Genomic DNA, 17816 nt, shown 5'->3' on the forward strand with positions numbered 1-17816 from the left:
AACGACATGTCTTTGAAACTCAGAGCTGCAATTTTAATGGTCAATGTTATCATAAAATTAGCAATCAATGAGATGTTTTTTTTCTCAATGCTGTTGTGAAAATTAAGCAAACAACGTAACTAACAAACAGCCTGAACTCGCCATTGTGCTTCTGGGATTTCAGTTCTCAATAATTACGTGAATTTGTTTACTAAAGACTTTCGTCGCTCCACGTTTAGCTCCACGAACCGAATAAAAAATCCCGCTCCGGTACCTGCAAAGCAAATGCAAACGGCTTTCGTCTGCGACAGCTTCAAATGAATAGAATCGTCATTATTAGGCGATTCAAATTTCAGTTCCCTCCCATTCACTTGTCTCCGAACTCGCACCTGTGAGTCTAGATCTGCTGAAATTTAATCCAACCTCCTAGAAGGTCCTGCCTGAGAAATATTCTCCTGGAAGCTGAATGATGTCGACACATGAGCCTTGTTGGTACGGTTCGTTCCTTAGTAAAGATAACTGAATAATGGTCTCACTCCGTTCGAATCTGTGTTCTGTTACACCGTCAGACGGCTCATTTTTGGGATTGTTCTCGTCATATAAATTCATCCAGCTGCAACCTTAAAACTTGGGCATATTCACTTGCAATACAAGTTCAATTCTCCTGATATCGTGTTGAAGGTTTGCTAAATCTCCGAGTGTGACCAATTTTTTTCGTGTTCAACCTTTTGCTGACAGCATATGCCGCAAAGAGATAGTAAGAACGATGATGATGATACACTTGTAGCAAGCGGCAGCAAAAGGGTTGACTATTTGATTTATACATTTGTACCTTTCTCGCCTCCCCGTGAACAGTAATGAATGTCATGTTTATTAATATAATTCCTCATTCCCCATCACCGCGTTTGTCATTCGGTTTGTTTCTGAGGCTCACAAGCTCCTTCTCCTTTCAAGAAAATCATCGATTTGCTTCAACGACAGTTGGGTAACAATCCATTTTTTTTAAATGGTTGAAAGAATTGCCACTAAGATTCTATTTCTACTATGTTCGTTCTATTTGTTTTGTATGAGGGAGGATATGCGAAAACAAATAATTTTTGGAATAACTTTGCCTTCGTTAGTTTTAGGCCCAGAAAAGAGGAAAAACTGCTATCTCAATATCCATTTGTCATTTCCCAGTAATTCCAGGAACAGTCTGTCAGGTCTGCCTAGCTATAATGGACTTCCTTCTTCCAGAGATGAATTGAGATGCATTCCTTGTGAGCTCTTACCTTGCAGGGCCTTGTTAGAGCACCAGAACTCATCTGAAGAATGCAGCTCTCAACTTTTTCAATGGACAACACTCACCCCCCACACTCTTTTCTCCGAAGATGTTATTAGATAACCTAAGTTAGGGAAATAACTGTTCGGTTGAAAGATTATTTTCACCCGGGAGCCAAAGTGTTGGATGCGGATCAATAAACGTCTTTGCCCCCTTTGGTACTGCGACATCTCAATGTGTACCAGATGAGGATGGGGTTTTTCTGAAGTGTGTAAGTTTTTTTTCGAAAATTTTCGATTAGGAATCAAATTAAAAAAAAATCTATTTAAATTTTAACCACAGTTATTGTTGGTTGGAATAACAATTATAATGACACCGAAATTAAAGTAACTTGCATCTTAGAAATTGAGCATCACTGATCAAGCGAGAGAGGGCAAACTTTATATTTGAAAAATTCAGAGCCCATTTGTCCAATAGCCTAGGGTTCAAAAACGAAGGCACACTATATAGATAATGGTTTCCAGTTATGTTTGAGCACTTGTGTACTAGGCCTAAGTATCTGGAGCCAATTATTTGGTACCCGGAGGGCTACTGCAATAAATTGGATTTCTAGAGATATCGATGATGTCAAATAAGAAAGAAGCTGTCTTATAAAGTTGAAGGTATTTTACACGTTATCTTGATGTTACTAAAGTTATGCTAAATTAAATATATTTAAAATTTAATTCAATGACCATAAGAACATTCTTCCTTTAACTAAGATCGTTGAAATTTACTTGATAGGAAAAAAATCTTCAAAATTTTTTAGTCAAAAATACAAAAAATAATACAAAAATGACAGACAAAATGACAAAAATGACAAAAAAGGCAAAACTGACAAAAATGACAAAAATGACAAAAATGACAAAAATGACAAAAATAACAAAAAAGACAAAAATGAAAAAAAAGGCAAAAATGACAAAAAATGACAAAAATGACAAAAAATGACAAAAAATGACAAAAAATGACAAAAATTACAAAAATTACAAAAATTACAAAAATTACAAAAATGACAAAAATGACAAAAATGACAAAAATGACCAAAATGACAAAAATGACAAAAATGACAAAAATGACAAAAATGACAAAAATGACAAAAATGACAAAAATGACAAAAATGACAAAAATGACAAAAATGACAAAAATGACAAAAATGACAAAAATGACAAAAATGACAAAAATGACAAAAATGACAAAAATGACAAAAATGACAAAAATGACAAAAATGACAAAAATGACAAAAATGACAAAAATGACAAAAATGACAAAAATGACAAAAATGACAAAAATGACAAAAATGACAAAAATGACAAAAATGACAAAAATGACAAAAATGACAAAAATGACAAAAATGACAAAAATGACAAAAATGACAAAAATGACAAAAATGACAAAAATGACAAAAATGACAAAAATGACAAAAATGACAAAAATGACAAAAATGACAAAAATGACAAAAATGACAAAAATGACAAAAATGACAAAAATGACAAAAATGACAAAAATGACAAAAATGACAAAAATGACAAAAATGACAAAAATGACAAAAATGACAAAAATGACAAAAATGACAAAAATGACAAAAATGACAAAAATGACAAAAATGACAAAAATGACAAAAATGACAAAAATGACAAAAATGACAAAAATGACAAAAATGACAAAAATGACAAAAATGACAAAAATGACAAAAATGACAAAAATGACAAAAATGACAAATATGACAAATATGACAAAAATGACAAAAAATGACAAAAAATGACAAAAATGACAAAAATGACAAAAATGACAAAAAATGACAAAATGACAAAAATGACAAAAATGACAAAAATGACAAAAATGACAAAAATGACAAAAATGACAAAAATGACAAAAATGACAAAAATGACAAAAATGACAAAATAACAAAATAACAAAAATAACAGTTCTTCTGATCATTTAAACTAACAAAATATGCTCATTCTATTGCTTAAAAAAACTTCAGAAAATGCTTTTTTTCTAAAATAAAGTTTGCTTGCAAATGATAAACAACTGAACAAAGTTGAAAGTTTTGACATTTTTCGATTTTTGGAACAGTTTGTTCTGAATCAAGCACATTCCTCGCACCCACAACAGAGTGCTTACCAAAAAAAACTCAAAGCGCGAAGGCTTTTTTTTCATTCTGCCCGAATTTGATTCAGTCTTCTTTCCGGCAGGTAAGGTTTATGCTCATTTTAACGTGGTAGGGGGAAGGTGGTGACTTTCGTGTCAAGGTGTTATGTTTCATGCACATGGTTTTGGTTCGGCTGTCACGAAAATTTATTTCTTGGAGCAGCGCAAAGCAAAACATTTGGCGAGCAAAAAAAAAAAAGAAATGGAAGGAACCAAAAAACCACACTATTAATGGAAGCCACTCTGCTGAGGGGTAGAAATTTGATGGAGTGGGGACTTACTTCAATCTCCAATGTTATACGATGCCGCATTGCATTCTGTAAAAGTAACGTGCCGGGCTCTGTGTATGTTTGGTAATCTTATTTAGTTGTTGAAGTGAATTTCATTGCTGCAAGGATTGCAACTACATATGAACGGAAAGGCAAAAGGCAAATGGCTGAGGGAGAAAGCGTCGTTGCCAAAATGTGAGTGACTTACTTTGAGCGTAAAAAATACTCCGAAAGTGAAAAGCTTTATCGATTCACTGCATGCAACGGAGCAAATATTTCATTTACGGTTCTTAAACTTTATCCTATGTTGAACACATACCCTCTGAACCATTGACTAACAACCATTTTTTTCTCTTTTACAGGTTTCTGTTATTTCCTTCAAAGCTTCTATCAATAAGGTAAAAGAAATAAATGAATATCATTGTTCAAACAAATATTCGTCAATCTATTTTACTAGAAGTTTCTCCGACTCTAAAGTAAGGTAGCAGGCCTCATGTTCATCACAAGAGTCGAATTCAAAAACCAAGATAAACAATTTCCGGCATTATTGTAGCGCAAGATACAGCACCTCCAATGTTATGCAAATTAAAATATTCTACCCCGCAACAGAATACGAACTTGAAAATTAGCATTTCGCTTTCCAGTCAAATTCTGCAGAACTCCTCATCCTCACCATCCGGTCTAAGGAGCTTTATCTTTAGGAAATTCCTCCATCTTCCGCAGTTCCACACTTTGACGTTTACTTCTATGAATTGCACACAACGATTCACTCATGCAAGAATGTGGGTCTGCTCGAATTGGGGTTCGTTTTTTTTTTGCAAATGAAAATTTTGCTTCCGTTCTCGGTTGTCTGCTAGGACTCGAATTCGACTAGTCATAGCTGTTTGCCGGGCAGCTTCTCTGGTTTTCGTTTGGTTTCATCGGAAATTTTTCCTAAGCTGTTTCTTTGAATTTCGAAACTTCACAGTGTAGAATGATTTTTCTGCTGAAATTTGTGTCGATTCTCTCTGAGGTTTCAGAAAGAATGGAAATTAAAAAAAAACTATGGTTTCGAATTTTTTCTCGAAATTAAAAGAAAAGGAAATTGAAGGTTTTCGGATTAAAGTTAATCAATGAGGGAAAATTATTGGAAATTTTCTATGATTCAAATCGACGAAAGTTGTAACCTGAAATGTAAGACGTGAAATGTGAAAGGTGAAACATGTAACGTGAGATTTGAGACGTGAAACGTAAGACGTTAGCCGTGAGACGTGAGACGTGAAACGAGAGACGTGAGACATGAGACGTAAAATTTTAGAAGTAAGATGTGAGACGTAAGACGTGAAACGTAAGACAAGAGACGTGAGACAAGAGACGTCAAACGCGAGACGAGAGACGTAAGACGTAAGACGTAAGACGTAAGACGTAAGACGTAAGACGTAAGACGTAAGACGTAAGACGTAAGACGTAAGACGTGAGACGTAAGACGTAAGACGTGAGACGTAAGACGTAAGACGTAGGACGTAAGACGTAAGACGTAAGACGTAAGACGTAAGACGTAGACGTGAGACGTGAGACGTAAGACGTAAGACGTAAGACGTAAGACGTAAGACGTAAGACGTAAGACGTAAGACGTAAGACGTAAGACGTAAGACGTAAGACGTAAGACGTGAGACGTAAGACGTAAGACGTAAGACGTAAGATGTGAGACGTGAGACGTGAGACGTGAGACGTGAGACGTGAGACGTGAGACGTGAGACGTGAGACGTGAGAGATGAGACGTGAGACGAGAAACTAGAGACGTAAATGGTTAGACATGAAACGGGAGACATGAAACGTGAGACGTGAGACGTGAGACGTGGATCGTGAGAGGTTATAAAGGAGACGTGAGGCGTGAGACTTTAGACGTGAGACGAGAGACGAGTGACACGTGACACGTGAGACGTGATACGTATGACATGAGCCTTCAGACGTTAAACGTGAGTTGTGAAACGTGGGAGGTGAGACATGAGACGGTAAATGTGAGACGTGAGATGTTAGAGGACAACCATAGGACGTGAGACGTTAGACGTGTGGCATGAGCCTTCAGATGTGAGAAGTGTGACATGAGCCTTCAGACGTTAGTCATGAGACGTGAGACGTGAGACGTGAGGCGTCAGACGTGAGGCGTCAGACGTGAGGCGTCAGACGTGAGGCGTCAGACGTGAGACGTGGGACGTGAGACGTTAGACGTGTGGCATGAGTCTTCTGACATGAGAAGTGTGACATAAGCCTTCAGACGTTAGACGTGAGACGTGAGACGTGAGACGTGAGACGTGATATGTGAGACATGAAAAAGTGAAGTGAGATGTGAAAACGAGAGACTTGAGATTCGAGTCGTGTAATTTTAGGCTTACTGTGATATTCTAGATGTGAGAACCAGCGATGAAAAAAAAAACCTGAAAAGAGAGTTTAGAAGTAAAACTTGAGTTTCTAGCTCTTTTCGAAACACAGTACAGTTGGACTTTTTTACAGCATAAATTTTACGGAGTTATCCTATCCAACTAAAATTGTGCTCAAGCCTCCATTATGCAATGGTTTCAGAAATTCATCAACGCAATTCGATAAACAAGAACATGCTGTTCTTCTGACTAATGCGAATGACTTCGTCTGTTTAGTAAACAAACGAGGTTCGGTCAAATTCACCAGATTAAATTGACTACCTATTTGGTTAGTTATGTGTTGATTGGCAGAAAAAAGTTCCACCAACATTGTACGAGTGCTTTCCTTGCAAATTTTAGCTCCCGACAAAGGAACGAGTCTTTGTTTCGGTCAGCTTATGTTTGTTGATCAGAAGCAGTTAGCTTCTGTGCTTGCAACTGTCCGAATCAGCAATTCCATTTGCTCATCTGCATTCATTCATTCAGACTGTTTATAGTCACCGGGAGAGGAATCCTTCGTGCCGTAGATGGCAGGACCAAAGAACCGGATGGAAATTTTCTTTCGAAAGGGAATTTTTCCCATGCATGGTAAACTTTCAAGAAATTATTTTCCTTTTAATAGCTTTAAGCTTTCCGAAAGGTGCGAATTAGATTTTTTTTTTCATTTTTAATCTTAATCTGAGAAAATATTGTTTTATTCCTACACTTTCATTGCATATGTTGCTAACATGTTAAAGAAAACATGAATATCGTCAGATCAAGCGTTTTCAGAACATTTCACTTGCATGTATGCAAAACTCGGCTTCTCTATTTTGCATTTTTTCTTCCCACATCAGCAAGATATGGCTCTCTTTTGATCTGAAGATGAACGAAACCCCAAGAGTGTTATCGCCTTTTGACTGCGGCTTGAACCGGCATCAAAGAGTTAACATTTGAACCGAAAAAAAGCCGATAACTGTTTATCGCAGATCTTTAAGGATTGGCTCTTTGAAGAAAATGAATTCGTACAAATAAAAATTATAAATGAAAAACATTGATTATTACGATTTTTTTTGCAAGATCTTAACCTGAAATATTATTGTCAGAACCATATTTGAATGTCCATCATCTTTTAATCTTAAAATTTAAAAATATATCAGCGTTATTCACTTGAAAGCTAAAGATTTAGGAAAAATCAGTAAAATTGATAAAATGTTTGATTCAAATAAAAAAAGATATCACTTTTCAAAATTTGGAAGACTCCCGCCTGGCAAAACGGATGGCTCTCTCCTCTGGTGACAACTTTTGCCGGCCTTCTGTTGACCGACGTTTTTGTTCCTTGAGTTTGCATTTTCGTTCCTGCCTTTGATGCTGTTTTCTTGAGAGCAAAGCTGTTCCCCTTGGATCGACTCCGGGAGCACCAAAGACTCGCCGGATTGGCCGCTGCAGCAGCGCATAGCTCAGCGAAGACCTGATTCAAGAAGCCGCCCGGAAAAGGTATGAATGGAATTCGGGTGATCGGGTTCTGTGTGTTTTAATTTAAACATGAAAGCGAAATTTGTTTGCGTTCGTATTCTTGGGACCGTCGCTCGTCAGGTTCCTCCGGAATGGTTCCGTGCACGGCAAAAGCATTTTGATTACTTTGAAGACCGAGCGGAATTCGATAAATTCGAATAGTTGAGCGAACTTGTCTCCGGAAGGCTGCCAGTGAATTTTGAGCCGGTGAGTTATTTTCGGAAGAAGCCGTCATGAATGCGTTAGGGAGGAAGATGAAGTGAAGAGGGAGCAAAAAAAATGGTCAAACGTCGAAAGACGAGAGGAACAAAACATTTCAATTGCATCGGAATGATGGTGGAGAAATGTCACCGAACTACATAAATTTGAGCATAAAAAAACTTTAATCGTCAAGCTTGGACCATTTAGTTACGTTCGTACGTAAGAAGGTACTTAATTGGTCTTTGTTTACGAGACTGTTAATCAGTACGTTCGAAATTTTTAAGCGCCAGCGTCGTTTTAAAGAAAATTTTCATGTTTCTAGTTTGGCTACGGAAAACAGCATTGTAATAGAATGGTTATTAGTAAAAGTGGTAGAGCTAGAACAGCGGATTCAAATCTGATAAAGGTCGTTTTGTCTCGCAAATTTGATCTTAACAGATAATGTTATTTATTCTAACGCTAAATTGGTCCAAATTGGTGTATGTAAAAAAAGATTGAATTCATCGATTTACGAGTTGAGAGTGCCTTATGATTTTCGCAGTAGGTTTAGATTTAGGTGTTACATGTTTATACAGCGGATACATATAAGTACCTACCATATTAACTTCCGAATACGATCACCAAAAATAAAACTTTCTAACCGGGACGAATTCATGTTTTCGTTTGGGTCGCGTCGTGACTGCTCTTTTTCGGCCATGGCGACCGTGAAAAAATATTTCATTGAATTTCGTTCTCTGAAAAGCAACAGTCTTTAAAAAATAGGCTCTTTTCTATTGAAGTTCAAATACTTTTCTTAATAAACTGGCCCGGTTGAAAAATTCACTTTTTATTCTAGAAGCACTTCGATTTGAATTACAATTTCATTATATGAAATTGACCTTAGTTGGGAGATATTTCAGTTGCCGACGACACTTTTCTCATGCTCCACACAATTCATTATTGGTTCTACGTTCTGCGGCCCGAGACCAACAAGCCAAAGGTTCAAAGTTCGAGACAAGTTTCAATGAAGAAAAAACAACAAAAGAGGGGAAAGAAGGTGGCAAACATCGACCAGACATCACTGACTGAATGAGTATTTGTCCATCAATTGGATTGACTAAAACTTTATCAATATTTAAACAGTAGAAAATAAAATATTTATGTTTACGTTTTCTGTTCTGGAAAACTATTTACTGATAGTAAAAACCCAGCACAAAAAATCGACCTAACTTATTTGTACGGAAAATTGCGACTGCAAAGCCCGAAATTCAAAATTGATTGAAAAATATGCACCCATAGAAGAGGTTGCAAAAATCCAATGCCTATTTGGAACATCTCTGTGCCGATAATGCGCTGAAATGTGCACTGTGCCGAAGATGATATGTTTGAAAAACCGTAACTGGCATAAGGACTCGGCTCCCAACTAAAATGATGCATGACCAGTACATTCAAGCGAAACAAGAAAAACATTTTATGGGATTTCGTTCCTATTGGATAATTCATCCCAGAAACAAGAGAATAAAAATATAAACCACAGCGCCCGTAGGGAGAATCGAACTCAAATCACCAATTAAATCGTCTTGCCAGACCGACATCTTAACCAGTGTACTATTTGAACTTCATGCAGGAAGAGGGATATTTGTCATAGGCATTCTGCCACCGATCAATCACAAAAGAAACGCACGACAGTGGCTTCCCGGCGTTTGGTCTCCTTTCAAGGTATTCATTTGTCTTGTGATGGAAACGGGAAAGGGAACGGGAGTGGAGGAAACGGGAAACCCATTGAATGAGAACTGTGCTTTGCTTACTGCCTGCTATTACATACACACGCTACATATACACAGCTGCTAAAGCCGGGCAGCTTGGCCGGTGCTTGTTTGCCGGTCAATTGAAGGAATATATTCTTGTTGCTTTTGCTACATACACACGCACAGCTTAGCCGTGGTTGTTTGCCGGCAAATTGAATTGAAGGAATGTTTTTTTTGTTGCTTTTACTGCATACACACGCACAGCTCGGCCGTGGTTGTTTGCCGGTAGATTGAAGGGATTGAATAAGAAGGATGTTTTTGTTGTTGCTTTTGCTACATTCACACGCACAGTGCTCGGTTCGCTGGCTGCCTGGTGTTGGCCGGTATTTATTTCCATCCTTCTTCGTCTTGTGATGCGATAGGGAGGGACGTGAAAGCGTTTTTATTTTGTTTCTTTCAGACATACGCAATTCGGTTAACTTGGGAGATTAATGCCGGTGGGAGCAAATCGAATCAGCACCGATCGCGTTATCTTCTTGTACCAATGATGCTATGTAATTGACTACACGCCATTGGCACAGAGGCTGAATTTTGGGTGTGGGGCCAATACTGAGAGATAGCGAATAAAGTGTGAAAAGAATAAGATATGAACAACAAAAAATGTATTACTGTGTCTTATATGATACTGGCCTGCTTTGACATGAGCTTTTAATATAAATTTCTAAGCTTAACTAAAAAATGAAAAAAAAAAAATGTGTACTGGTAGCGACGTCTAATGTATGTATGTAAAAATACTTGTTTGTATAGAGTTTAGGGTCACCAGATGCACTGGTTTTCCAAAAACGAAAACCTGAAATATTAGTGAATTTTTTTCTCTACTGAAGCTTGGAAAAAAATTGCCGAGGATTTATAATCCAACAAACTGTTTCTTTGTTTTTAAATTCTTCAAAAATAAAAAAATAAGAAAAAAAAATACTATTCAACTATATTTTTAATAAGCATTCGCTAAACCAGCTCTGATTTCTTTGGAGTTCTTTAAAGGCTTTCGGATGGATAATAAGCTCTGTTCACTGCTCGAATAGAAGCTTTTAAAAACATAAGAATCAACACATATAAAATGAAGTTGTGTGAATTGTATGCAAATAGGAAAGTTTTATTGTATTCTTTTCTACCATATTCTCCACTTTTTGCACAACACAGTTGAGGCAACTGTCCAAACCAATCCGCTGTGCTATACACTACTCGCCCAATAAACCCCCCGCTAATCGAACCGAAAAATAAAGTGTTTCGATTTGAGTTTGAAGTTAAATCGCCGCGTTATTAAATAAGTTCCGAAAAGTGTTCCGGTGCCTAAACAGAGTTCGAACTGCGAACTCTTCATTTATCAATTTTTTTCCTTCGTAGAGGGGGCAAAATAGAGTTCTATTTCACGTACTAGACATAGAGCTCTTCTTGTATTTGTTAAACTGAAAAAAATTAAGTGCGTTTATTTCGAATAGGGCTGCACAACATTTGAGTTCATTGACAGGAAGCATTTTCAGTTTTGGAACGAAGAGATTCTTGACTACTTAAGGATTGAACTAGGAATAACTTTATTGGACTTTTCTAATTTGCTTTAACACATAACAATCAGCTATTTCCCAGCTTACCAAACGAGTAGATGATTTCTCATTGTTTAAAAGTTTATTTATTGGCAGTAAAGAAACTATAGTAAACTAAGAGGCGCAATCTGATCCCTTTCGAAATAATAACCCTGCTGTAGGCCTGCCTTTAAGACTGCTTGGTTTTGCTCGATTGAAATGACACTGACAGAAAATAAAAAAATCCAATCGTGACATTTCGTCTCTTTGCTTACTTTAGGCTCGTTAATTGGCAGGCCCTGGTCCTCTGAATAACAACAACATTAGGCATGTTCAATTACCGCGTAGGATCAAATGGAAGTCAAACGATATGTACAACAAGAACACTCTTTCGAGGAAGATATGAGGGTATGGACTTATCGTATTCGAAACTGGTACAAAATATTAAATTTCTACAAGAAACGCATACATAATTTGAAGAAAAAAGGTTCTTACGAAGATTCAGATAGAGAATTGTACGGTGATGGACATACGTGGGAGTAAGACGAAATTGGAACTCAATCGTTGCATTCATTTGCACGACATTTTCGCACATGTGGATTTGCCCAACCTTAAAATTTAATTTTTTCTTCCGAATTCATTAATTTTTCATCTTTCTTCCTAACGCTCTCTCTATCAACTAACGTCTAAAATAAACCCTAATAAACACCAAGCAATCTCATCTTAAGCTCTCTCGTTCTCAACGATTACTCATGCTACGTGTGGTGAATATAAGAAATGAACAAACGAAAAAATTATAAATGTGGTGAATATAGGGAATGAACAAACGAGAATAGAATAAAATTAAGTTAAGAAATTATCTTTCTGTAAATCAGAGTTGCCAGAATATTTATCTATTTTTTATACTTATTTACATACACTAGACGATGCTTTCTGGCTTGACGACCACCACATTACTCCGATCCGACGACTTCCCAGTTGGCTTCTAGTCTCGGCACCTTTTCCATTATTCGAACTTTCCTTTCGCCTCGAACTTTCGTAAGGCCTGACGCCTTCCAGTGGTTCCAACCTAACGACTTCCTCTTGGATTTGCGCCCTCGCCCCTGTTACAGCTTGACGATGACCTCCCAGTGGCGACCTTTCAATGCTTCCCGACTCGTTGACCTTCCTTAGCTTTGGCTCGTTGCCCTTCCTTCGGTTTCCTTGCTGGATGACTTCTCACTGCTGATTGCTCTCCCCCTTTTCACTAGTTCTGGGCCCATAATCTGTTGAAGCAACACTTAGAGCAGAAGAACAGGGAGATTCCTAGTTCTACTCTCATGTAGTAAAGAATCGCTCAGAACTTAGTTTTTGGATTGCCCTGTCAAACTCAAATTTGAGGGCCACTGAAGTACTGTTTCAAACCAAAACAACTTAATATGAGTTTGAAATCGGGAGCGTGTAGACCAGTTTGTCTGAATATTTCCGAATATGTGAACGTTGTGCGGGGTTTTTGGCAGTGTTGCTAGATACTTTTAATGAAATATGTTTACTCTATATGAGACGTAAAGATTTTTTTTTCTCTCATTAACAACTGCGTTGCAGGCTTCAGCAAAATTGTGGCTAGAGAGCGTTCCAACTCGTTTCATGTATTGTAGTTTCATTTACATTGCAAGGGAAAAATAATAAAAAAAAACAAGAAAAAGACTTTCCTAACACTTTTTTTATGTTTTCATACAAAACTTCCAACCAAAATTCACGTACATTCCAAAATCTTATTTGAAAATTTGATCAAATTCACGCGTTAGTTTCGACCAAAAATAAAACTTCTAACACTATATATACCTAGGCGTTTTGGAAGTAAAAAACAGTAAACATCTGTCACACCCTTCCATTATTACAATAAGCAACATCCGAGATAACTCATTTTGGATTTTTCCAGCTGGTAGGGGAGATAAAGGCATAACAAGCACCCAAGGCATAATAAACACATCTCTTTTCTACAAAAATACGTATTTTCTTGAATAAATGTGCATGAGGATTTGTTTCGTACCTCCCATAGTATTAATTTTTCACAAAAAATGGAATCTCCTTATCATCTTTACAGAGAAATAAAAAAACGAGCTAGGTTCTCAAGTGAGGAAAATATTATAATTTTTGAGCACCACGAAATAAGCTCTTATGATCTTTAAATCATCTTTATCTATAATGTACGCAATGCAAAATGATGTACACATTGTTTCTAAATTTTCACCATCATACAATTTTTGATTTTTCGCTCTAATCAATTTTAAAACACGTTTTTACTTAAATTTGTTGGCTCGGGGCGAACAGAGCACTATTAACCGGGGCACGATGAGCATTTTCTGACGTATAATCTAGCAGCAAATTCAACTCGATGTAGTCAACTGAATTTTAGAGCCACAGCTTGACTAGTTTACATCTGACGGTGTGGCCTATTGGTAAGATGACGGAGAGGTAATCAAAACACTAGAGATCGATTACTGTTCCAAGTGATTTTTTTTTCCATTTACCATTCATGGTCGATTTTGTTTTATTGTTACATTATAAGGCTAGTAGCATCATCCGCCAAACAAGGAACCAGAACATAAAGTATGAGCGTGTGTGGATTGTTTGTATTCTACAAACAGACCTAGATTTTTTCGTTATTGCTTTGTTTGATGAATCTACGACTCACCTGACTTCATCGAGTTGAATTTGCGGATAGATTTCCCGGCAGAAAACGCTCATCGTGCCCTGGTTAATGATGTTTATACGGCCCCAGGGGGGGGGGGGGGATCTCATCCTACAATGACTGGTTTTCAGCTTTTGCCAAAAAAAATTAAAATGAATTTTTAAACGTTTTTATCTAGTTTTTCAAGTTTCAGCCAACTAGGAAATAGACTATTTTAGTGTTCGAACACGAAAAAAAATGATGTAATTCACATACTATAGCTGTTTTCTATAGCCATTAGCACACATATTCTTGGTTACGATTTGTAATGCGAATCATTTACGACTACCCTGATTCTTTTTGGAATATACTATGACAATTTACATCATCATATAGATGATTGAGGTTGTAGGTCTAGTAGGTCTTCGCTCAATATGCGATTGGAAGTATCTTTATTTACGACGTTTTTCGTAACAATATGGAAAGTTTGACGACTTATTTGGTCGTCTTCTGCGACTTGAGTGCAGGGCTCTCATTTTCCGTCAGTTGAATAAAAAAAAGATTATGTCAAAGAATTGTGTTTTTGCCGTCAGTTTCAAGTTCATATCGTAAAATTTATTATTTGCCTGATTGCTGATTTTATTCAACGTTCATGAAGTTATTGACCCCTGACGATACGATCTGCAGCTCATGATGGTTCCTCGACGCTATCTGGAATATATAAATTCAAGGGGATTTGCTTCAAAGGCCTACAACTTAAATCTTTCAAATCGTAGAACTCGTCATCGATGATCTAAAAATAGACCAACATTTTGAAGCCTCCTTAAATACGATACCTATCATCTAAGTCTCATTATCATAAACGATTTTATTGAACTTATTTGTAATCTTTTACGAATGCCGGCAAATGCGTTTTTCAAAAATCAGACATACGAATTAATTTGCATAGGTATACAGTCGCATGCACATTAATACGAATCAATGCAGTTATAAACGATTGTATAGCACTCCATAGATATACTCCAAGTATTTCATGTTAAAAAAATCTTAATTTAGAATTATTTTATGCATAGCACGACAAAATCTGTCAATCACGGCTGATCATCGTATATCTGTCGTTTTACGAATTTTTTGCGAATTGTCGTACACAAAGGTCGAGTTCATATGTTCATAAATATGAGTCTCTCTTCTTGTCGTAATAAAATCATGCAATGCATTTAAATACGATTAAGAATATGCATGGGCCGCTCATTGTAGGTGCAGATAAACGAAAATGAGTTTAAATAACATTAAATAACTATTCCTGTTATGAAAAAAAAAAATCTCAATGGTTGAGTAAAGAATCGTAGGTTACAGCATCGAATCCTGTCAGGAAGCTGTGGTATCTTTTTCTGTTTTTTCCCCAATAAACAGAGACTGTAGATAATGTTTATTGCAAATACTCATTACACTAGGCTCTGCCTGTAATTAACGGGAGCATGCTTCGTAAGTTCGATTGTCAAATTTCGTGAAATGTGATAATCTGCTACAGTTCACTTCCAAAGCCAGCCATGTGTAGCAAACCAGTCGTTTGACGAACAACCAGCAGTTTGCAATAGATTCCCAATCATGTTGGGCGGCAATTCGCTCGTCGGCATAAACAGCACATAAAATCCCAACGGGCGTTAAATCCGAACATGGTGTATCTTCCTTTAATTTTCCTGCGGTTGCCAGACCAACCTTCAACCGAACGAACCTAACCTAACAAAAACAGTCAAACTCGTAAATCCATTACAACATTGTCTTGGAAAAACTCCGCCATCATCGCGAGTTGTGGCTAGGATGGTGGCCAAAAGCGAACGGAAAAACTGGAACAAACTCACGCGATTTATGGTCCGATGTCCTCCTCACGTCATCCTCCTTTTCCCAATCCACAATCCGGCTGCCTTTGCCAGTAGAAAAAAAGAGCAAGTCCGGACTTGATAGGGGCAAAAAACCCCACTCTAACCACATCGCCATTCCAGAAGGCATCATCTGGTTGATTTTTCTAGGCCCTCTGTTTGAGTTTTCTGTGTTTGTTTGTAAGTGTGAGCATGGATGTATGTGTGGGAGTAATAAAAGGGGTGCAAAAAATTACAAGTACTAGAGATAGTGCTGATGAGGTTCTGATGATGTTTTGTGACTCCAAGGGTGAAGGTGAGAGCTTGGCGTGAAAAGTGGCTTTGCTACATGTGCTCCCGACCGCTGTTCCATTTCGTTGAAAAAATGTGTACATTCCTGGATGAAAAAAAGAGAGCACGGCGGGAAAAATCTTCAAGGACTCTAGGTTTCATGCCAACCGGGTTTTGGTTTTTCCCGGTAGGAACGGATCCATTTTTTATCCTTGTGGATCTAGGAACGGTATCAGAAGTTCATTTGCATGACGATGGTAACAAATTCGGGAAACAAATTTGATAGAATTGAAGAACAAATAGAATTTTATTTAAATTCAGAGAAATCTTCAGATTTTTTTTTGAATTTTCCGAAAAAAAATACCGGCAAAAAACACAAAAGAATGAATCCCATTGAAGTCTAGACACTGAATAATAATTTTAAATTCAAAATACAGAAAGCTCATACTTTGAGAACAGATTTTATTAAAATTTGAATTTCAGCTTCAGATTTCAGATTCAGATTTCAGATTCAGATTTCAGATTCAGATTTCAGATTTCAGATTTCAGATTTCAGATTTCAGATTTCAGATTTCAGATTTCAGATTTCAGATTTCAGATTTCAGATTTCAGATTTCAGATTTCAGATTTCTGGTTTCAGATTTCAGATTTCAGATTTCAGATTTCAGATTTCAGATTTCAGATTTCAGATTTCAGATTTCAGATTTCAGATTTCAGATTTCAGATTTCAGATTTCAGATTTCAGATTTCAGATTTCAGATTTCAGATTTCAGATTTCAGATTTCAGATTTCAGATTTCAAATTTCAGATTTCAGATTTCAGATTTCAGATTTCAGATTTCAGATTTCAGATTTCAGATTCAGATTTCAGATTCAGATTTCAGATTCAGATTTCAGATTCAGATTTCAGATTCAGATTTCAGATTCAGATTTCAGATTCAGATTCAGATTTCAGATTCAGATTTCAGATTCAGATTTCAGATTCAGATTTCAGATTCAGATTCCAGATTCAGATTTTATATTCAGATTTCAGATTCAGATTTCAGATTCAGATTTCAGATTCAGATTTCAGATTCAGATTTCAGATTCAGATTTCAGATTCAGATTTCAGATTCAGATTTCAGATTCAGATTTCAGATTCAGATTTCAGATTCAGATTTCAGATTCAGATTTCAGATTCAGATTTCAGATTCAGATTTCAGATTCAGATTTCAGATTCAGATTTCAGATTCAGATTTCAGATTCAGATTTCAGATTCAGATTTCAGATTCAGATTTCAGATTCAGATTTCAGATTCAGATTTCAGATTCAGATTTCAGATTCAGATTTCAGATTCAGATTTCAGATTCAGATTTCAGATTCAGATTTCAGATTCAGATTTCAGATTCAGATTTCAGATTCAGATTTCAGATTCAGATTTCAGATTCAGATTTCAGATTCAGATTTCAGATTCAGATTTCAGATTCAGATTTCAGATTCAGATTTCAGATTCAGATTTCAGATTCAGATTTCAGATTCAGATTTCAGATTCAGATTTCAGATTCAGATTTCAGATTCAGATTTCAGATTCAGATTTCAGATTCAGATTTCAGATTCAGATTTCAGATTCAGATTTCAGATTCAGATTTCAGATTTCAGATTCAGATTCATATTTCAGATTTCAGATTCAGAAGTCTGATTTGAGATTTCAGAATAGATATCAGATTTTATTCCTTTTCACCTCTTTTCTCAATTGAAACTTTTAACGCATTGACTTTCCGTTTTTTTTTTCTTTAGAACAAAAATTCATATACCAAATATCTTGATTTTTTATTTCAAATTTCACATATTTTTTCTCCATCCGAAAAATGATTTTTAAACTCTGGATATCCTTCATCTCATCTCTACATTCCTTCTTTCCTCTTTTCTTAGTAG

The 17816-nt window shown here is 36.5% G+C and overlaps 1 protein-coding gene across 2 annotated transcripts in view; it reads left to right on the forward strand.

Moving 5' to 3' along the window:
• Positions 1 to 17816, forward strand: part of LOC129740680 (alpha-mannosidase 2) — a 313476-nt gene that overhangs the window by 87907 nt on the left and 207753 nt on the right. For both annotated transcript variants that reach the window (XM_055732441.1, XM_055732440.1), the window contains exon 2: positions 4062 to 4097. The gene's annotated coding sequence lies outside the window, so the exon portion shown is untranslated. The remainder of the gene's footprint in view (positions 1 to 4061; positions 4098 to 17816) is intronic.

Source organism: Uranotaenia lowii, chromosome 1 (genome assembly GCF_029784155.1).
Source record: "Uranotaenia lowii strain MFRU-FL chromosome 1, ASM2978415v1, whole genome shotgun sequence".
Classification (NCBI taxonomy): domain Eukaryota; kingdom Metazoa; phylum Arthropoda; class Insecta; order Diptera; family Culicidae; genus Uranotaenia; species Uranotaenia lowii.